This window comes from Malaya genurostris, chromosome 1, assembly GCF_030247185.1.
Source record: "Malaya genurostris strain Urasoe2022 chromosome 1, Malgen_1.1, whole genome shotgun sequence".
Lineage (NCBI taxonomy): Eukaryota > Metazoa > Arthropoda > Insecta > Diptera > Culicidae > Malaya > Malaya genurostris.
In genome coordinates, this window is record NC_080570.1 from 28,463,041 (window position 1) to 28,486,633 (window position 23,593).

Sequence of the window (23,593 nt, forward strand, 5' to 3'; positions counted from 1 at the left end):
AAGATGGCGACTTCCGGTTTATTGATATTTCTTAAAAACGCTTATAATATGGGTATTTTTGGAACGAGTTTGATGAGTAAATGTCAGAAAACTATGTTTGAGGTGGTTCTGAATTCCAAGATGGCGACTTCCGGTTTATTGATATTTCTTAAAAACGCTTATAATATGGGTATTTTTGGAACGAATTTGATGAGTAAATGTCAGAAAACGATGTTTGAGTTCGTTCTGAATTCCAAGATGGCGACTTCCAGTTTATTGATATTCCTTGAAAGCACTTATAATATGGGTATTTTTGGAACGAGTTTGATGAGTAAATGTCAGAAAACGATGTTTGAGGTGGTTCTGAATTCCAAGATGGCGACTTCCGGTTTATTGATATTCCTTAAAAACACTTATAATATGGGTATTTTTGGAACGAGTTTGATGAGTAAATGTCAGAAAACGATGTTTGAGTTCGTTCTGAATTCCAAGATGGCGACTTCCGGTTTATTGATATTCCTTAAAAACACTTATAATATGGGTATTTTTGAAACGAGTTTGATGAGTAAATGTCAGAAAACGATGTTTGAGTTCGTTCTGAATTCCAAGATGGCGACTTCCGGTTTATTGATATTCCTTGAAAGCACTTATAATATGGGTATTTTTGGAACGAGTTTGATGAGTAAATGTCAGAAAACGATGTTTGAGTTCGTTCTGAATTCGAAGATGGCGACTTCCGGTTTATTGATATTCCTTAAAAACACTTATAATATGGGTATTTTTGGAACGAGTTTGATGAGTAAATGGCAGAAAACGATATTTGAGTTCGTTCTGAATTCCAAGATGGCGACTTCCGGTTTATTGATATTCCTTGAAAACACTTATAATATGGGTATTTTTGGAACGAATTTGATGAGTTAATGTCAGAAAACGATGTTTGAGTTCGTTCTGAATTCCAAGATGGCGACTTCCGGTTTATTGATATTCCTTAAAAATACTTATAGTATTTTTGGAACGAATTTGATGAGTAAATGTCAGAAAACGATGTTTGAGTTCGTTCTGAATTCCAAGATGGCGACTTCCGGTTTATTGATATTCCTTGAAAGCACTTATAATATGGGTATTTTTGGAACGAGTTTGATGAGTAAATGTCAGAAAACGATGTTTGAGGTGGTTCTGAATTCCAAGATGGCGACTTCCGGTTTATTGATATTCCTTGAAAGCACTTATAGTATGGATATTTTTGGAACGGGTTCTATGAGTACATGGTGTAAAACGATGTTTGAGGTGGTTCTGAATTTCAAGATGGCATAGCAACAGTTTCAACAGTCTTGATAATTAGTCTGGTTTTTTAATCTATGTTCTACTAAATCCGGCTATAATTTGCAAAATTTGAGCTAAATCGGACATGCGTAAGGGGTGCTGCCCGGTGGTAAAGGTAATTTCATGTACTCCCCCCTATGGTGATTTTTCAAGATATATGAAAATTCCACTAAGTGGACTAAGAAGGTTTTTTTTAGATTAGCATCACTATTCTCATACAAATAGGCAACGCAAATGTCAAGCACTAGTTTGGAAAAATGATGCTGACTGTGTGACAAAAGCACTGAAGCATGCTTTTGTGAACTACTTGAATCAATCTGAATCAATTGGTGTCAAAATTAGTATCTGAAATCTATATATATAAAAATGGATGTAAGTTTGTATGTTGGTAACGCGATAACTTCGGAACTACTGAACGGATTGTCACCAAACTTGGCACAGGTACTTCTTGTATTTCAAAGATGGTTTAGGGAGTATATTTATATGGGAGGGAGCGTAGCAAGTGCCATAAACAAGGGGGGGTCAGGGAAAAGTTCATATAACTTGACAAGAATCGATACGTTTTGAAGACCGTAGAACCATTTTGCATACCTTAGATATGACTATATGGGGGGTGGATGTAGCAAGTGCCTTTAAATAGGGGGGTGTAATGTTTAAAACGCCATAATTCCGAAACTACTGAACGGATTGCCACCAAACTTGGCACAGATACTTCTTGCTCTTCTGAGATGATCATAAGCGTATTTCTATGGGGAGAGGGAGCGTAGCAGGTGTTCTTAACAGGGGAGCTCATGAAAAAATTTGTGTAATTTGACGAGAATCGATACTTTTTTGAGACCATAGAAACATTTTGCATATATTAGATATGATTATATGGGGGGTGGATGTAGCAAGTGCCTTTAAAAAGGGGGGTGTGATGTTTGTAATGGCATAACTCCGGAATTACTGAACGGATTGCTATCAAACTTGGCACATGTACTTCTTGCTCTTCAGAGATGGTCATAAGCGTATTTTTATGGGGGGAGGGAGCGTAGCAAGTGTCATAACCAAGGAGGGGTCATGAAAAAATTCATATAACTTGATGAAAACCGATATATTTTTTGAAGATCTTAGAAACATTTTGCATACCGTAGATATAGTTTAATGGGGGATGGATGCATCAAGTGCCTTTAAAAAGGGGGGGGGCGGGTGTAATGTTTGTAATGCCATAGCTTCAAAACTACTTAACGGATTGCTATTAAACCTGGTAAATGTACTTCTTGCTCTCCAGATATGGTTATAAGAATATTTCCATGGGGGGAGGGAACGTAGCAAGTGTCCTTAACAAAGGTGGTCATTAAAATTATTATCTAATTTGACGAGAATCGGTACTTTTTGAAGACACTTTTTGCACAACTTAGATAAGATTATAAGGATATTCTGTTAGGAGAGGGTGTAGTAAGTGCCTCTAAGAAAGGGGTGCAATGTTTGTAACGGCATAACTCCGGAACTATTGCACGAATTGCTATAAAATTTGGTACAGTTATTTCTTGCTCTTCAGAAATAGTCATAAAGGTATTTTTATAGGGGAGGAAGCGTAGCAAGTATCATTAACAAGAGGGGTCAAGAGAAAAAATTCATAAAATTTGACAAGAAACGATAATTTTTGAAGATCATGCAAACATTTTCCATACCTTAGATATGATAGATATGGGGAGTGAATGTAGCAAGTGCATTAAAAAAGGAGGATGTAACGGCATAACTCCGACACTACTAAACGGATTGCTATCACACAATCATAGCAACTTTTTGCTCTTCAGAGATAGTTGTAAGGGTATTTTTATGGGGGAGAGAGCGTAGCAACTATCCTTAACAGGGGTCATGAAAAAATTTATTTAATTTGACGACAATCGATACTTTTTGTGCAACTTAGGGTATTCGTGTGGGGTGGATGTAGTACGTCCCTCTAAAAAGGGGATGTAGTGTTTGTAACGGCGCAACTCCGGAAATACTGAACGGATTGCTATCAAATTTGGCACAGATACTTCTTGCTCTTCAGAAATGATCATTAGGACATTTTCAGGGGGGAAAGTGTGTAGGAAGTGTCCTGAACATGAGGGGAGAGAGTCAATGACGAAATTTGAACAGAATCGACAATTAGACTAGAAGGAGGGGTTTTGAAAATAAATTTAAATATCTCATTTTTTATAAAACAAAAGAGTGTGAAAAATTTCAAGTCGTCTTTTTCTTTAAATAATTTCAAAAGATCTGGTTCCATTTTGCCGGGGAATTCAAAGAACTAAGGGAAAATAATCTTTATCTGCCTGTGAACGCGAGTGCATTTAAGTTTCAGCATAACTACGAAACAACTAAACGAATCGCCACCAAGTTTGGCACATGTACCAAAGGTGGGAATCGATATTTTTTGAAAAGCACAGATACACTACTCAGGCTAATCATGGAGGAGATCTGTAGTAAGTTCACTGACAAAAAGGAAGTTAAATCAAAATAGATTATAAGGTTATTTTGAGGGTGAGCGAGAGTAGCGAGAGCCCCGAACATGGAAAGTGTAAGGGAAAATTGATCGGGTTTTACGAAAAATTGTTACTTCTTTACGAGTACAGTATATTTCTAGCAACTAAGTGAGGTTCACAAAAATATTCACAAGAGTGAGGGGGAATAAGTATTCTCAACATTGATCTGAATTGACGAAATCATACAATCAATGTGTATTTTATTATGTAAATTGAGAAAACTGTCGACTCAAGGTGATCGAAATAGGATTTCAACAACATTTGTATTAACTGAATCATTATTCTATAGGCTTTCCTCTCCGATGAACGACCAAAATGGTTAAAGCCTTGATAAAATAAATTATATAAAAATGTTATTCTATAGTACGAATGTAGTTATGATGTTAAACAAACTTTCGTTATAAAATAATCATTATCAGATGGTAAATTTTGAACAATTCATGATGTCATGAAATTTTTATAAAGAGAAGGCAGTAGCAAGTGTTTCTAGCCATGGAAACCAAAGGTATTGTAGCTCTAATGTGATGAGGAAGTACGGAAGTACGTTACAAGCACATATACATATGAAACTCGGAAGTTACTAAGAAGGTATTTATAGAGAGAACGGTATTTTAAATGTCTCTAACAAAAGGGTTTAAATATAAAACTGACCCAATTTGTCGAGAATACCATGAAAATTATGATTATTGTGAGATCTGAGATGGAACACTGATCATTAAATCTGAACATGAACGGAGTATTGTTGAATCGGGTTGCCATCTAAGTTATGTTTCACTACAATCGGAGTATTTCACTAAGCAGGACAACTTCGAGAATTTTTTTCGACCTTCCCTTCACGAAACATTTTCGAGCAACGCCGGGTAATTCAGCTAGTTATATAATAAAAGTAAGAATTATATTTTCATGAGACTGTTATGGAAGAAGAGAAAGGCATTATCACACCACTAGGTGGATTGAGAAGAGGTTTTTAAATGTAGCGTTACTGAAAGCATAACACCTGACACACTAATGCACCGAATTTTGACAGATGACATCGGAAGGATATCTTCATTAAACGTTGAAAGGATTTTCAATTAGTGATGCCATCTGATTGTCAGATCCGGGACTTTTAGACCGACGTATTTCATCTATCGCTGCCGGGCGAGACCCGTGCAGATGGCAACCCTGAATCAGCTTGTCCCCAAACTAAACAAGCTCAATTAATGAGCTGGTTCCAGCGCAATGGACCAAAGTAAGCGGAACAAGCGCTGCAAAAGAAACACTGATTACAATTTCGCTAACAAACCTTTTCTCATAACACAATTATTTAAGCATTCACAACAAGTTGTTAATGAATTTGGGAACACCGTGACTGCCTGTCCGTGCAGCGCCGAGCGTCGTCCTTTGCTGGATTTTACCTTCGAGTACCGACGGGGAAGGGTTCAATCTTCAGACACAGACCATCGATCCTAAACCGGGCCAATAGTATGCAAATTGATGATAGGTCACGGGAATTACCTTTCCCCCTCTTCCCTCCCCGGTGCAGGTAGAAAAGCCAAAAACCCTCGGCCGGAAAATACGTGCTGGGAGCGAAATCGGCGCGTGAGAAGACGATGTTCCAGGTGCGACCCAATATTGCAAATTCGATTCAAATTGTTAGCTTCAATGTTCCTTCAAATACAAATGCAATTAGCTTTTATTAGCCCAACAACCCGCTCCGTAAGAAAACATTTCAAATTATCAACTTCAACCGAGCAGTCCTATAGTCCTAATTGGATTGCATGACGAGCGTCGGGAGTCGCTAGGCTAGGCTTCTTAAATAGTTTTCTCTTACCACCCAATAGCTTTTAAGACACTCTTTCTTCCGGGGGTGGTTGGGGGTCTTTCAGATCCCGGCACCGGAAGACACCGAAGCGCATCCAGAGAAGGAAAATCGCGCTCCGTAAATGGTAGGAAATAAATTTAAATTTAATGTTCTTTTAAATTGTTTCTGGGTTTGACGGAAGACGGCTACAAATAGTCCTACCGGTTTTTGCACACCACCACCACCACCGTATCGTCCACCGATGTCTAGGCCGGTCTAGCGGCGCAGGAGACTTCTCCGTAGATTGCTTTGCTAGCATCAAAAGAAAAGCGTGCGGCTGTTTGCGTTGGACTGGGCCTTAAAGTCTGTGTTCGGTTTACCCAGAATAAAACCGGCCAAATTTTCCATTTGATTCGATTACTTTTGTTTCGACTTTGCACTGGATGGCAACTGGACGTACGGCGAATGGGGTTGGAAATGGGGGGGGGCTGAATGCGGAACAGGGGGTGGTTGGTGCAGTGGTCGATGTGGCATCGAGGCATCTTTCGGAACCGGTTCTTGCTTGAGCTTGAGCCTGACTGGTGAAGGTCAATTCACTGCTCGGGTGGTGCCATGAAACTCAACCCGCACCGCCAAACGACGACGCCCGTTTCGCAAAGAAATGGAAAACTTCAGGCGGCTGCCTTTGAACTGTCGAACATGCGTTCGTACTTTATGATTGCTCTTGGGACTGTTTATTTCTCATCGGAGAAGTGGGGAGGGGCAAAATAAAAGACAAACTCTCGTTTGACTGAAAGTTGTATAATATTATGCCTCGGGCGGTATCATAAAGTTCCATCTGAGGCAGTGAACAGAAAATTGAGTTCCAGCTTGTTTTTTTATTTCACTCTTCTTCCATGGTAACATCAATAGTGTAGATTGATTTTAAACTGATTCGAATCGGATCTTGCCCTTTCCGCGGGTAGTTTTCCATGACAGTTTGAATAATGCTGGGAACAAAACACCGACAGACGATTGACAGGACAAGTTGGTCTGGGATCGAGGAGTACTTGATGTAGTCAATTGGTTAAGAACTGAGTGTATAAGGAGAGTTGCGACATCTCATTCGAAATATTGGTACCAGCACAACAATGTTTATCCATTTGAAGCTTAGGCAAAGTTGACGACTTGAACATACAAGTAGTAGTAATAGTTACTCAAACTTTAAGTACTTTATACTAAAAAAATAATGGGTGGGTAATGTCAGAGACATAACTGAATTAACGTGATTTCGGTTCACGACCAGCGCTGTCGCAATCTAATCTATTGTTCATCAAGAAATAATATAATTTCGTCTTCAAATCACCTAGTGAGAGGCGTTAAACAACTACGGTAATTCGTTTTCTGCAAACCATAGAATTACCACCTGAACGGGCCTCTCCTGGCAGTGCCGGACGTAGAGAATTTCTGCCGGGTCGCAGCCCTTTTTTTTCTAAAATATTAGTTTGACAAGTGACAATCTAAAAATATTATATAATTCAAGCACAATTCGAATTTTCGTTTCTAATCGTCAACAGATTCGTTGGTGTTCAGTTAGGTGTAAATAGTTTTTTTGCTTGCCGGGCGAGAGAAGTTAATATGGTGGTAACCCTAGTAACCCAATCGCTCACCGGTGATGCGAATTGCGATGCAGTGAATACACACAGAAACGAACACATATTTGACAGTCAGCGCCGCACTGCCCACATGTCAAATGTGGAAAATCCATCAACAAATCAATGAGATACAAGCGCTTCAAATTAAATCCAAAAAATAAATCGGCGAAAGTTCAGAATCGGCTTGCTAGATCCCAACAGAATCAACAGCTGATAATATATTCAAAATATACTCAAGCGAACACGACGACGTGCCACAAAAACCAAGCATCCAACGAGCGACAAGCTAGCTGCTCCGTTAGCTGCTGGCTGCCGATTGAAGTTAAAAATGAAACATGGTATATATTTAGAGACTCCCTTTTGTGTGAACGTTCATGCGACGATCGATCGAAACCTTCGGCCGTGCACGAAAAATCAACAAGATGACATCATTTGATCTTTCTGTGATTGGCTAATGAAAACATAGGTCGATTATAACCAATTTTTCAATACTACATATGGCTATTGATATACTGAAACGATGTTGCCATACATGTTTAAGTTAAAAGTTTCCGAATCGATTCTTTGTTAAATTATAGCAATCCATCAACAAAGGACTGATTTATCAATGTCCAAAATTATGACAGAAAAAGGTTACGCGGCTATTTTCGAATGGATTTTAATTGACACCCGGCCCCGTATAATGAAGAGTAAGGCATTTTCAATGGCAAAATCAACAAACACGCGGAACGTGCCGTTTGAGCCTATTTATTCTGATTCCTGACCGTTACACCACTGGGTGGATAAAAAAAAAGTTTTTTTTACTGTTTTTGCTGCGCCGCTTTGAGCAACGGTATACATTTTTAATCACTCTTCGACCAGAAATTCCGGAACCGGAAGTCGAATCCAGATGGAATTCAAAAGTTTTGTATATAATCATCAGACCTTCAATTCAAATCTAAGTTGGAAAAAATCAGTCACGCTATCTTTGAGAAAAAATAGTACACATATTTTCATTTTTTTTGCACATTTTACTCCATAACTCCGGAACCGGAAGTCCTATCCAAACGAAATTCAAAAATTTTAAATGGTATCATACGACCTTTCATTTGGATAAAAACTTTTGAAAAGCCATCTCCGTTAGTGCAAAAAAACGTTTCATACACACAGACATTTTGCTACTCGACGAACTGAGTCGAATAGTATGTTATATGACACTCGGTCCTACAGCCGCAGTTCAAACGTTCAATGATTGCATAACTTTTTTTTTATATGAAAAAGGCAAAAATCAGTCCATAATTCCGGAACCGGAAGTCATATCCGGATGCAATTTGGCAGGATTATATGGGGTTTTAAGACCTTTCATACACGCTAGTGAAAATTGGATTAGCGGTTTCGGTTCATTTTTCACATTTTACCCCGTAACCCCCGAAACGGAAGTCGGATCCAGATGAAGTTCAATAGCATCCCAAAGACTGTCTCAGAAAGTATGGACGCACTTTGATTTCGCTGTAAACAATTCACAAGTGTTAGATATTCAATTTTTATTCGATATACTCATAATATTAGACTACAACAACAGAATATTATTCTCAACATTTGCTACTTAGCCATTGTAGACTAGCTGGCGCACCTTCTTGCGAACGTTCCTCATTAAATTTCGTACAGACTTCTTGGCGACAAGTTTTGACATTTTTTACCATTCCAATTCCTCAATTGGTCGAAGTTGTGGGCAATTTGGTGGATTCATGTCTTTTGGGACGAAAGTGACATTTTTGGTAGTATTCTACCATTGTACCGTTGATTTCGAGTAGTGGCAAGAAGCAAGATCTGGCCAGAAGACAACAGGATCCTTGTGGCTTCGAATCATGGGTAGAAGTCGTTTTTGTAAACATTCCTTGATGTATATTTCGCTGTTCATTGAAGCAGTGGTGATGAAGGGTTTCGAAATCTTACCGCAGTTACAAATTGCTTGCCAGAACATTTTTCGACTCCAATCGATGTCTCGGACTGGTTTAACACTTGCCCTTCTCGCACCGTATAATATTGTGGTCCCGGCAAGGATTTGTGATCGAATTTCACGTAGGTTTCGTCGTCCATGATTATGCAGTTCAAATTTCCAGCAAGAATCATATTGTACAGCTTTCGAACCCTCGGCTTGATCGATGCTTCTTGTTTCGGACTACGTTTTGGTTGTTTCTGCTTCTGATAAGTTCAAAGATTCAAACGTTCTTTAGCACGAGAAACATTTGACTTCGAAGTGCCCACTTTTTTGGCCACATCCCGAACTGAAACTTCCTTCTTTTGCTCGAACGAATAAACAACTGCACAAGTGGTTAGAGAAGAGTGTAAACAACAGAACGCAGCCATAAAAATTGACAGATTCTGAACCATTGCGAAATAGCAGCGGTTTTTGGTTGCGTTTCGTGCGACTTTCGCGGACAGTCTTTATGGGACTACAAGGCCTTTAATTTAAGTCTTAGTTGAGGAAAGTCGGTTGAGCAGTCTCTGAGAAAATTGAGTGCAATTTTTATTCATTTTTTCACATGTAAACGGTTACTCCCGAACCGGAAGTCCGATCCATGTAAAATTCAATAGCACCATATGGGACCATGAGACCTTTCATTTGAATCTGAGACAAGAGAGCTTTCATTATAATCTAACACATACACAGATATTTGCTCGGTTTGTTGAGCTTATTCGAATTGTTAATATCGGTCTAGTCATCTCTGAGAAAATTGAGTACACAAAAATAAAATGAATAATAAAAGTACAGCGCATTGGGACAGCAATAGTTGCATCCGTCGTGAATAAAATCTGGAACTTTAAGAAAACCACGAATCGTATTCTTTTCTTATAGTGATTCTATACTTTGATTTGACGACAATGAACATAATTTATATACCGGAAAAAGAGAACGTGTTTGCCGTTACTCTTGCGTCCATACTTAATTGAGCACGTGGTTTGAAATAATGAAGCACATGGATCAAGTGGGGTCAGTAAAATTTCCACAAAATAGTTAGTTGTACACTAAATGATTTTACTAATAATCTAGTACTCATATCTTGCTTTTTGGCATTTATTACACAACTCTATACCCGCCAAACAATTATTGAAGATCTAGCATGCATTCAGTGAAAAATTTCCAATTCCATACAAAACCAACTTTCTTGATTTGCTCTATATTCCTGATGGATTTTCTTTATTATTTTCTTTGAGCATGAGAAACTTCTTTACAAAGAAGGGACCGATTTTGTCCACAGTCGATCAAGCTCAACAAAGTGTTGATTATTCGGTACTGTTTTCGGCAATATTTAAATCAGATTTTTACGTCGATATGTGACAATGGTTGAAACATGGATCTATCACTTCACACCGAAATCCAAAACGTTCATTAGATGAACGGATTGCATCAGATGAACCACGTCCGAAGCGTCCAAAGACGCAGCAATCAGTTGAAAAGATTTTTTTTTAAATTAATGGTTATTGTAATATAACTTAAACTTATATTATTAAGATTTAAATTGGGCGTTCAGCCACAAGTGGTGACTGTTCAGCCCTGTTGCTTCAGCAATTTTGTGATTTTTGCGCAGGGAAAATTCTAAACCTACTTGTATTGTGTAATGGGAAAAAGGAACTTATATACTAACTTACTAACTAAGACAGAGAGCGAATCGATTCAAATTGAAGATTGCATCTATTTTTGTCGGAATTTGCTTATAATATTATGTGACATTACATCTAATGGTTCTATATTTGTGAGTCTGTGTAACTCATTTGTACTAAACCAGGGAGGACGCTTCAAAATCATTCTCAGAATTTTATTCTAAATCCTTTGAAGCTTTTTCTTCCTGGTGGAACAACTTGACCAAATTGGTACTGCATAAAGCATGGCTGATCTAAAAATTTGTTTATTAATTAATAATTTGTTCTTTAAACAGAGCTTAGAATTTATATTTATAAGGTAGCTGGGAAGGCTATGGCTTCAGTGTTTTGGGATGCACATGGTGTAATCTTCATCGACTATCCTGAGAAAGGAAAAACAATCAATATCGAACCCCATATCGTTGTTAGATCGTTTGAATACAAAAATCAAGGAAAAATGACCTCATATGTCGAAATACTGTTTCACCAGAACAATGTACCGATTCCTAGGTCGTTGGAAACGATAGTTAAATTGAACGAATTACACTATAAATTTCTTCCTCATCCACCGCACAGTCCAGATCTGACCCCCAGTTATTATTGGCTATTCGCTTAAGTCACTAAAAATGAACACCGACAAGAGATTCTACTCAAATGAAGAAACAATTGAATTATTTACGTTTCGCATTCAGCTCATCAGTGCATTAGCAGATTATGTTGATCTACTAATGCCACCTCGCGGATCAACATAATCCGCTAAGCAGACGTAAAGTCGTTGCTACTTACAACGCACTTATTTTACACTAATTGTGCAATGTCTATTCTGACGTGCCGAAAGTAACGAAACCAATTGACGGCAATGCTGGCCGCCAACAGATAGTAGTCATATGGGGGTTTGGAACCTTTGGTTTCGTTACTTTCGGCACGTCAGAATAGACATTGCACAATTAGTGTAAAATAAGTGCGTTGTAAGTAGCAACGACTTTACGTCTGCTTAGCGGAATATGTTGATCCGCGAGGTGGCATTAGTAGATCAACATAATCTGCTAATGCACTGATGAGCTGAATGCGAAACGTAAATAATTCAATTTAGTCATGTGCACTTTAGCACAAACTGGAACCCAAGAGGTTCCAAACCCCCAAATGAAGAAACAATTGCCTAATTTGAAGCCATTGCGTTTGGATGATGTGTTATATCAAAATTTCAGTTTTCTGATCGGTTATGTCACTTTTACGATTAAAAGTTCTGAACGAAAAGTATTCGTTATGAGCCTGTTATCGAATAACCTAATGGGAACTTTTATGCCCGTCTACGATTTACGAAATCGGTTCAGGCATCTCGGAGAAAATTGAGCGTATTGAAAAGAAAAAAAAATGCGAAATAGCCGGTTACGTCACTTATAACATTACATCTCCAGAACCGGGCCTTCGTTAAAAAACTCGGGGTTTCCGGCAATTTCTTATGTTTTCTTAAGAGAGTCGCAAACTAGCTAAAATACAACACGTTAAATCCAATTTCCATTTCAACAATAATCGACGCCATGTCTTAAAAGTGGTTGAAAAGTTTTTACCACCGTACTCTCCGCAAGTTGTTCTATTTGACTACCACTTGTTAAGATGAATGGCGCTGGGACTACTTGAGAAATACTTATTCTTAGGAAGAAGTAAACAACTGGGTTCATGCTTGGATCGAAGCAAAGTCTTGGCATTACATTTCTTTTGTGGAATTTTGCCTTTCTGTTTCAACAAACTTCGCAGCCGATTTATAGCGTACAAGATCATTGCAAAAAACTGAAAGAATTCCAGAATTCGTATTCTACAAGGAAGTGGTACATAGAAACGGCCAGTATTTTAAATAAAAATAAATATGTCTTTCAGAGGTTAGATAACCGATTTTGATATTTTTTTACGTTTCGTCTTCGACACGTCAGTGCATAACAGGTTATGTTGAACTGTTATACACCCTATAAGTTCAACATAAACCGCTAAGTAGATGTTAAGTTTCTGCTATTTGCATTGGAGTGCTACGTGTTCAATGACGTCCGATTAGCGATTTTTGTTGAACTTCTAGGTGGCATAACAGTTTATCATAAACTGTTGTGCAGAGTCGAAGACGAAATGCAAAAATAAAATTACAAATGTGTACTTTTTCACATATGTTATACTCACAATCAGACAAAGAAAATTTATTTAAAGAAAACTTTTTCGTGAAGTACTTTCTTCGTTGATTTTAGATCACACCCTCAGAACCAGTTTGCTACCGAAACACAAAATGGATTCTTGCCACAGCTTCTGTCGTTTCCGTATGTGTTGAAGGTGATTTCAAGTGGCATGCAAACTTCCATTCCAAGCACAGACAACCCTCCCAACAGCTTTTAACAAGATTAATGACAACATCCGAATCAGAAAATTGGACAGACCGGGTTATGCTTCCGCAGGATTACTGATGGCCCACGGAAGTAGCCGTGATAGACTATGATTTGGAGATACAATCCTTCACTCAAACAGAAGATTCATGTCAGCGGTAAACGATTGCAGTTTTGGTTCCAGGAAAACACTGTCATTCATTGTGTCGAGAACGGTGAAAATTTCCTCTTGAATAATAACCAATGCTTGAATTAGTATCAGTTAAAGAACAACAGTCTGAAGCTCCATCTAGTCCGTTCAAAGGATCCTGCAACTAACTAATAATAACTCACCGAAACGGAAAACGCCAACAACAGCCACTAATCGGCGTTAATTGAAACTGGTTGGTACACAAGAACCGGTCCGATAGCGATAATTGTCCATTTTCCGGGTTCGCTTTTCAGTTTTCATTATAATGGCTTCATCGAGTTCCCTTCAAATCGGCCAGTTTCGCTAATGGAAAACCCTTTTGCAAATATATCAACACCAGACACTCGCCCGAAATTGCACACACTCACTTCCGTTGGCGGGTTTGTTCCGGTCAGACAGCTAGCGTTTTTTTGTGTTTCTCCGGATTTCTAGTTTACGGTCAAAAACGCCAGTACATTAACGAGTGAATTGCGCTTTTTGTTCCCACCCACTCTGTGTCGTCCCCCTCACCGGAAAATGCTAACAAAAAAAAACATAATTGAAAGTAGGTACGTACGTAGAGTTAGCGCAGCCTTCTTTTAATTATGTATATTATGTACCTGTGTGTGTGTGTGGCGGGCAGATCACGTCCACCATCCAAAAATTGTAACGATGGTGGAATTTTTTTTCTCTGTTCGGTGGGATAATTATCGGTTCTAATAGACTGAGTGGGTTACAAAGCCTTTAAGCATTGCTATGAGCGAAAAAAAATTCTATGATGGTTTTTTCCTAGTATATGAAATTAATTTTGCACTACTGAGAACTGCAAACGAAGCTAATTTGATACCGTTGATTACCAATTGATACCAATTTCACGAGAGATAAAGAAAACATCAGCATCAATAACAATCATCCCGATCAAATTAGTTGGCACGAAAAAATAAACAATCATTCAGTCCATCCAATTCAGGTAAATAAACGTTTTTTTTTTATACCCGAATCCCAACGTTTGGGTTATTCTTGTTTTCGTCGTCGTCGTTGTTGTTGTTGGTGTACCTGTTTTAATTAGGAACAAAAAAACGGTTTAGATGTTAGGGATCAAAATAAGAACTGTGATCGATTTCATAATGAGTCCGTTTTATCCTTTTTCGATGCAATTTATCGAGCGGGTAGACGATGGTGAAAAAAAGATATTTCAATATATTCAGAATGCCATTCGAGTGGCTTGATATCCTGGCCGTTTCGCTCCAATTTCTCTTTTTTTAATTTACTTCGAAAATTTATTGTGAAACTCTGAAAAATAAACCTTTCTTAATCCACCTAGTGGTGTAATGATGGTAACCCTGCACGCTATACTAAATTGTACAAAGCACGCTGCAAACAGATCACAGCTGGTGGTGTTTTCCCTTTTCCGTACCGCACGTACCAGTGTTGCATCGTCATTCTGAATGATGATTTGAATATTCTGACACCCAACGACGTATAGTTTCGGAACCGGAAATCGAATCTGGATGAAATTGCACCATATCTTTTTGGACAATGAGAGCATTAAATTTGAATTAAGATTTGTGTAAATCGGCTTAACCGTTGCTGAGAAATCGAAGTGAGCTCCGTTTTTTTAAGCTTTCCTTCGCTATTATCGGTGCTTTTGGAAGTGGAAACCGGGGACTAATAGTCCCAACCCAAGTAACAATTTTTGTTACGCTAGCTTGTTTGTGACTAGTTTGCAACCAGATATTTGAGTGATTGTTACGAACATCTAACCACTTGCTTGACTCAAAAAGCGCAGTTTCTACTAGTTGTTAAGTCGGCTAAAAATAAGTTGTCGTTACGTTGTAATGCCATACTGAAATAACTTATCTTTTCATAACTTGAAAATAACTTGTTTTCAAGTAAATTAGTTGAAACTTAGTCATTATCGACAAAATAAACATTGAATGAATCCAGAGTAGTTTTCTATCATCAATAAAAAAGCAGAAGAGTACTTTAAATCACAAACTTGATACAAGGTACAAATTTCACAACGATCCAAAAACTGTCGAGCGAAATTCAATTTTACTTAACTTAACTTAACTTAAACCCAAATAACTTTCCATCCGTCAAACTTTGAAATGGGCCACAGTTTTAATTAAGCTTAACTACTAGACACAAAATAATCACTCAAGTGTAAGATTTTAACCATCAGTTAAAATTAACCGCGAAATGGTTCACAACCTTAGAAGATCTTAAAAATATGGGATTGAAATGGCATAACATTAAACGTTAAGAAATGTAATATAATAACTTTCTCTCAGTCATAGTCACAAATTTTATTTAAATATCTAATAATGATAGTTTCAGTGTAAAAGTTTAAGGTGCCTGTTAAAAACGCCAGTAAATGGCGCATCGGAAATTACCTTTTCATTTGAATTTAAAATTGCGAAAATCGGTTTAGCCATCTCTGAGAAACGTGTGTGACTATTTTTTCCCTTTTTTGGTGCACCCTGTAATTCCGGAACCGGAATTCAGATCGGGATAAAACTTAATAGTTGTCTATGGGACCACAAGACCTTTAATTTGAATCTGAGCTTGTGAAAATCGGTTAAGTAATCTCTAAGAAAATTGAGTGACATTATTTGTCACATACATACACACACAGAGACATTTTGTGATCTCGACGAATTGAGTCGAATGCTATAAAGACTGTCCCAGAAAGTATGGACGTAACCAAAAACCGTTGCCATTTCGCAATGAATCAGAATCTGTCAATTTTTATGGCTGCGTCCTGTTGTTTACACTCTTCTCTAACCAATTGTGCAGTTGTTTATTCGTTTTCATTAGTTTGTTTCGAAATGCGTGGACTTTCAGCAGAACAACGTCGAAAAATTGTGTACAAATGGTGTACAGGACGCCGATTGTCACTGAGAAAGATAGCAAAAATGAAAGGAGTAAGTGAAAAAGCCGTGCGAAATGTACAATGAGGAAGTTCGGTGAGGATAACACCTTTGAGGATAAACCGAAAACGGGTCGAAAAAAAGATCCTGCTAACCCTCAGTTGGATAAACATATACTGAAGGCGTTCGAACAAAAGAAGGAGGTTTCAGTTCGGGATGTGGCCAAAAAAGTGGGCACTTCGAAGTCAAATGTACTTCGTGCTAAAGAACGTTTGAATCTTCGAACCTATAAGAAGCAGAAACAACCAAAACGTAATCCGAAACAAGGAGTAGCGATCAGGCCGAGGGTTCGGAAGCTGTACAATACGATTTTTGCTGGAAATTTGAACTGCATAATCATTAACGACGAAACCTACGTGAAACTCGATTACAAATCCTTGCCAGGACCACAATATTATACGGTGCGAGAAGGGCAAGTGTTAAACCAGTCCGAGACATGAAGTCGGAAAATTTGTTAAGAAAGACCAGCAATTTGTAGCTGCGGTAAGATTTCGAAACCCTTCATCACTACTGTTTCAATGAACAGCGAAATATACATCAAGGAATGTTTACAAAACCGACTTCTACTCATGATTCAAAGCCACAAGGATCCTGTTGTCTTCTGGCCTGATCTTGCTTTTTGCCACTACTCGAAATCAACGGTACAATGGTATGCTACCAAAAATGTCACTTTCGTCCCAAAAGACATGAATCCACCAATTGCCCACAACTTCCGACCAATTGAGGAATTTTGGGCATTAACGAAGGCACATCTTAGGAAACATGTCTCGACAGCCGAAACCATTCAACAGTTCGAAAAAGATTGGAAAAAAGTGTCAAAACTTGTCGCCAAGAAGTCTGCACGGAATTTAATGAGGAACGTTCGCAAGAAGGTGCGGCAGCTAGTCTACAATGGCTAAGTAGCAAATGTTGAGAATAATATTCTGTTGTTGTAGTCTAATATTATCAGTTTATCGAATAAAATTTAAATATCTAACACTTGTGAATTATTTACAGCGAAATCAAAGTGCGTTTCCATACTTTCTGGGACCGTCTTTAAATTTCTGTTTTATTAGAAGATGAAAAAATTAGATCAGTTATACTTAATACAATTGAAATATTTCACTAATAACAAAATGAGATGCAATAACTAACATTGATGTTAAACTGTTACTGTACTAACACATGGATCAATAAGTCCCGAGACTAGCAATGGAAACAACTTTTTTTTTGCAAAATTTTTTTTTATTCATCAACATAATCCTTTTAGGGTGATACAATGGTTCCAACGTTTTTCCAATTTTTCAAAACCATGTTTATAAAAAATTTATCTTTCACTTAAAAATAAGCTTCAGTTTCAGCGATGACCTCCTAATTTGAGCCAAATCTTTTTCCCTGGAGCATTTTTTTAAGATCAGCAAAGAGCCAGTAGTCACTGGGGGCTAAATCTGGCTAGTATGGGGGGTGGGGAAGCAGATCAAAGCCCAATTCGTTCAATTTAAACTGCTTTCTGAATCATCGACTCGTTGCTGTTTTTGTTCCATCGAAAGCAATCGCGGCACCCACTTGGAAAAAACCTTTTTCATGCTCAATTTTTCATGAAGGATAGTAAATACACTTCCATATTATGTCTCAGCAATCTTACGGAGTTTCACTTTACGATCTTTCATTATAATTTTTGTCACTTTACTCACATTGTCCGGTGTAACGGCTTCCACAGGTCTACCCGAGCGTTCCGCGTCATTTGTGTCGATACGACCACGTTTAAACTCGGCGAACCACCGACAAATCGTTGCTTTTGATGGACAAGAGTCCGGATAACATTTTTCAATCCATTGTTTCGCTTGCACGGTGTTTTTACCTATTAAAAACAATGTTTTATCAAAACACGAAACTCGTTTTTTTTCCATTTTTTAAACAACCTACAAAACGACTTTACTACAACCTCGATAACTCAGCTGTTTCTGGTCGGATCGACTCCAAATTTTGACCCGTTTCAAGCAAAGGTTAGTACTCTAGAAAGACGTGGCTACTGGTTTACTACGAGCGCCATCTCTGCTTTAGTCTTGGGACTTATTGATCCATGTGTTATTTCATGATTCGCTCAATGAAACATCAAAAACATTATCGACTAATGACTGCCTAGAAATAACAAATCCTGATATGATGGTAAAATTGGCTGTTACTTTGTTCTTTGTATGATATTTGAGAAATAGGAGTGTGTTCCAATTTTTAGTTTTAGACTATAGTTATAGTATCATTGATATGAGTTCCGCTGGTCATCGACTATTATGGTCTGTTAACTAGAGGCCAATTTCAAGGAAATCGCTACACATCACATGGTCACCTATAAAAAAAACCTTTTTTATTCCACCTATTGGTGTAAAAATGTCTTTCTTGTATTACTTATATTTTCATAAGCATCACTGTCAATATTTTCTTAACACATATCATCCTGTAACTCTGGAACCGAAACCCGGAACTTCCTGTGGGACCAAAAACCATTTCATTTGAATATAAATTTGGGAAAATCAGTTCACTCAAGCTCGTAAAAAAAAGAGTGACATATTTTGTAACACACACACTCATAAATATTACTGATCTCAACGAACGGATTCGAATGGTATACGAAACTCGACCCTCCTGGCGTCGGTTTCCACCGTTATAGCATAACCTTTCCTAATGAGTAAGGCAAAACATTCATTTGTTGGCACAATAACATTTTCTGTGTCTAGCCTAAACGACCTAACGAATCATGAGAAACCATCGAGCGGCGAAATGACTAATTAATAAAAGCACGGTCACGACTTTCGGAGAAACCAAACCCAAAATAGCAGCTTCTCTGCAGGGAAGAGAAAGGTTACAATATTTGATTAATGATCAGATACTCGATAACGGGGAAAGAAGATCGAGATTTCTAGTGGTTCGGTCCCCCAAACGACAAGCTACGACTTGTAAACGAGCTGCTATCGAACAAAATTATCAATGATTTTGGATACGGTTTATTGTGCCGATAAAAATGAAACGCTGGGCGTCGAGACAAAAAAAAAACCCTTTTCCAATTGAATCGCCTCCGCAGTTATCAGCGATAGGAAAAACCGTCAGGGAATGGGATAATTAATGTTCTGTAGCAAATTCGAAAGGACACAACAATTATTGTTGGATCCAATTTCAAGAGCGTAAAATTATGAAACTCATTTCTAATTTGAATTTTTGTAGATATGAATTAATCCTATTGGGAAGAATACACAAAAAATCAATTATGTCGTCATTATATGTAATTTTTGGTGTTCGTTTCGTAGTAATTTCCCTGAGTTGAAGACGATTTAATTACTATAGATTTGAATTTTTCAAGTGAAAAAAATATCGTACAACTCTTTGGAATTTGCTTTCCGGAACAATCGATATGCGACATTGAAGATGCACAATCACCTAATGCGTTTTATCACATTTACCCCGGGAACTTACCTTTGCAAACATGAAGTTTCCAGACGGTGAAATATCTGAGACGTCTCCAATAGCAACTTCAAATTCAGGCTGCTTTGTTTCCTGTTCAGGCGGAGCGTAAATAAATAAAATGGTTCTTCCGTCCCACTTAGCGTGCATCCTGCTTTGCATAGAAATTTCATTTTTAGCTGCCGTGCATCTGTTTTTGACAGCAACACCATAATTACATATCCAAGCGGAATATCTGCTCCGTTCAAATCTACATATTTTATCAACACCCACTCGCCGGGGATCTTGTAAGGTGCAGCAGCAGCAGCAGCAGCAGCTACAGTAACTGAAATCCGGCTGCAGGCTTCAGTGGCCCGCTTCCCCGCCCCGTTCCGAAGCAAATGTATCCAAATGAGTGATTCATTCTTGCTTTTCATAAATTTATGCAGCTTCCTTTCGTTCTGTTCGTGCTGCAAAACCCAGGTCGTAGATACGTACGGCAACGACAGAAACGGCTGCAAAAAAAAAAAAAATAAAATAAAATGAAGAACACGGCGGAGATCTTTGCCGTTTTCCGAATCCCGCCGAAGCTCGCTAACCGGCCCCGATCGCATGGTATGTCAGCACTCGAGCGTGGCAAAGATGAGATTAAGAAAATCACTAACAAGCATGGTACTAATATAAATCTCAGTTTGCTCTTGCGTGATAATACAAAAAATATATATAACAAGATTCCGAACGTTGGGCTGGCTGGTTGGGAACTGACTGACGACGACGCTACACAGATACGTAGTTGGGAAAATAACGGTTTTCGCAAAACGGTCAGGGACGTGGTTTTCCCCGCTATGGCCAACTATGTACTGAGGACCGAAGGGCCGACGCGGGGAGATAAGTTTTCTCCGGGATTTTACAGCTAACTGCGCGAGATGACTCGAGTCAGCCCGTATTTAGATCGATGAGTAGGAGGAATTCGGTCCGTGAAGTGGATTTAGAGGGAAACGATAAGCGCCAGAGGGAAACTTAATATGTACTGCATTTTACGGCCAGCTGGTGGAACAGCGGTTCGCTTTGTCTGGGACCATTCATCAAATATTAAATGGTATAATGAAATCGTAAATATATGCCATAAACAGATTGCATTCGGTTTCGGGTTTCCGCTTATTGGCTGACATGGTAGAATAATTCTTTTTAAACCATTGTTGTATCTTTGTTATTTTAATTAAATTAGTTTGTCGAATTAATAGCCTGATCGATTCGTCTGAGAAATAATATTGGATTAGTGAATAATCTTTCACTCATTCCGAAAAGTCCAATATCCCTACTGCGAAGTATTTTTTCGGACCACTGCTCCAGTATCAAAAACATCGTTTCATATAATGTTATATTTTTAATTGTTATGACTTCGTAATATGTGTCTCATTCATCACTATCATAATTTTGAGATATTACTATATTGATCATAGAAATTTTGTTCAATGTCCTGAAATTTTCGTAAGATGCGCATGCGATATCATTATGAAATTCGCAAAGTTTTTGTACTTGAGCACTCTGCTCTGAAAATTGTACCTGACGTACGAACGTGTGTGAATAGCAACGGCTGAAACTCCTCCGTTGCTTTCATCAAGCTCTACTTATCACGAAAACTCTCTCATAACTGAACACATGCGTCAAAACTCAATATTTGTGACGAGTCTCTCACGCTCTCAGGCTACAAAACAATAATAAAGGTCAGTTCGGGTCAGCGATGCAAACCATACGGATTTATCCGTAGATCTACGGATGTTTGTCTTTTCTACGGATCTACGGATAGACCTTTAAAAATCTACGGATTTTTCGTTATTTAAAAAAAATGCATTTTTTCCAAGGTATGTACGGAAAATGCTTGAATATTGTCGCATCATTTGTCCCGATTTTTTTGTATGTCCAATTATTAAAACTATCAAACATCTACCGGCACTGAGTACTCATTTTAAGGAAGCCTGTCTTTATCGCTTGGCATCCCAAGCTGATGATTTTATGTAGTTTTTTTATTCATTGATTTACTAAATTTCATTCTAAACATTTTTTAGATACATTTAGTGAGTTTCCCTTATATAAGTTCACGGCAAGCTCGTCTCAAAGGAGACTTGGAATCAAATCTACGGATTTGACCTCAGGAAAAAGTGGCATCACTGGTTCGGGTTTACATCTCATCCAAGTCAGTCGATAAAACAAAACCGCTCACGTTGGGGACAGAAGAAACCAAGTACAGTATTGTGTAGTGAACAATAGATCTCGAAAATTAGTGAACCAAACGAACAAAAGCTACCGCCGGTACGAAAGAATACAATTATTGTTGACTTCAGACAGTGCAAAATTCGACCTTCAATACGAGAACTTGAAGGTTTGCTTAAGGAGCAAATGCATCTTGACATTAAACGTGTGCATTTACTTCAATGCAATAAGACCAATAATGTTGTTTACATCCAGTTCTATAAAGAGTTGGATGCAATTCAATTCGCTAAAGATAATAATAATGTGCACTATGTGGAGCATGAAAATATCAAGTACAACATTCCAGTATATATGGAAGATAGTGCTATAGAAGTGCGTGTGCATGATCTACCCTCATGCGTGCCCGATCCTTATATTCGCGCAACTATGTATGTCCCAATACGGAGAGATTCTCTCTATCGAAAAAGAAAAGTGGAAGAATTTTTTCCCCGGTATTCTAAATGGCGTACGTTACGCATGCGCTTGAGGAGACCTATACCTTCTTATGTGACATTCGGTCAGGATACAAGAATACCGTGCAAATCACTCGTTACCTATGACAACCCCAAGCAACCCCAGTACACCTGTGACAGTCACCAACAACAGGGAAGTATCCCCTTCAACGAAACCATCCAACGTAACCCCTATAGAACAAAGTACACCAGCTGCAGTTAACAGCTTACCATCCAACCAACCAGCAACTGCAAACAATGTACAACAAGGCGCATCTACAACAACTAGCAACGAAATCAACAACAATACCACGGCAATGGATGACCAGACGAACCACGAACAAACTGCCCCTCAATCCTTGCAGGAGGAAAATGGAAGCTTCTCTCCCCCTAGAAAAAGGGTGACAACGAGATCCAATACAAAAAAAAAATTAGAGGGTTGTATTCAAGACACGACCGAGCATAAGAACATTAAAAATGGAACGTTTCTAGGGTCTTCATAATTAATACAAAAATAAAGATGATAATGATGATGATACACTAAACTAAAAACTTATTCAATTGACTAATTACAAACTTGCTCTAGTTTAAGCGCTTAGATTGTTAGCAAATGATAAAATTGACAATTAGATTCTTTCTTGATAATTGATTCTATTCAATTTTGATCCCTTGCCACAAATTTTTACATTGTTAAGTTTTGAATAACGTCCTTTAACTAGAAGTCAATTTTGCTGAATTCAAAGTTACTTGAAAGCTCAATTTAAGATACAAACTACCTAAAGATTTAAACCTGAACAAATGAAACTATTTTATTGTATGATAATAATTTTCGAGAAACGTACAAACTTATTATTTTATAAACAGTTAATCGATCCAAGAGAAGATTTTATTTATTTTAACGAAAAATGTTGTACCAGTAAACTCAGTAATAGTGTAATTTTATTAATCCTTCTTCAAAATTGTCGATAATCTTCGGAAAGTGTCGGTAAATAATACGGCAACAATACGAGGAAGAAAATATGTGGAACAGTCCGCATAAAATATTTAGTTACTTACATTGATTTTCGCTTTGGCATATTAGGAATATACGGAATGGATACGCAACAAAATTTTGAAACTTTGTTCATATTGTAACTTGATGTTATTAACA

At 38.0% G+C, this 23,593-nt stretch overlaps 1 long non-coding RNA gene across 3 annotated transcripts; it reads right to left on the reverse strand.

The window, feature by feature from the left end:
- Nucleotides 1–17,570: 17,570 nt before the first annotated feature.
- On the reverse strand, nt 17,571–20,705 carry LOC131435730 (uncharacterized). 3 transcript variants are annotated; one of them, XR_009230536.1, is made up of 4 exons: nt 19,772–20,705; nt 18,710–18,789; nt 18,230–18,650; nt 17,571–18,164 (listed from the first exon to the last, which is right to left on the reverse strand). It is a non-coding gene; the product is annotated as an uncharacterized LOC131435730 (long non-coding RNA). The 3 variants fall into 3 exon arrangements; XR_009230535.1 differs by having other exon boundaries at nt 18,226–18,650; XR_009230534.1 differs by lacking the exon at nt 18,710–18,789 and having other exon boundaries at nt 18,226–18,650.
- Nucleotides 20,706–23,593: the final 2,888 nt, after the last annotated feature.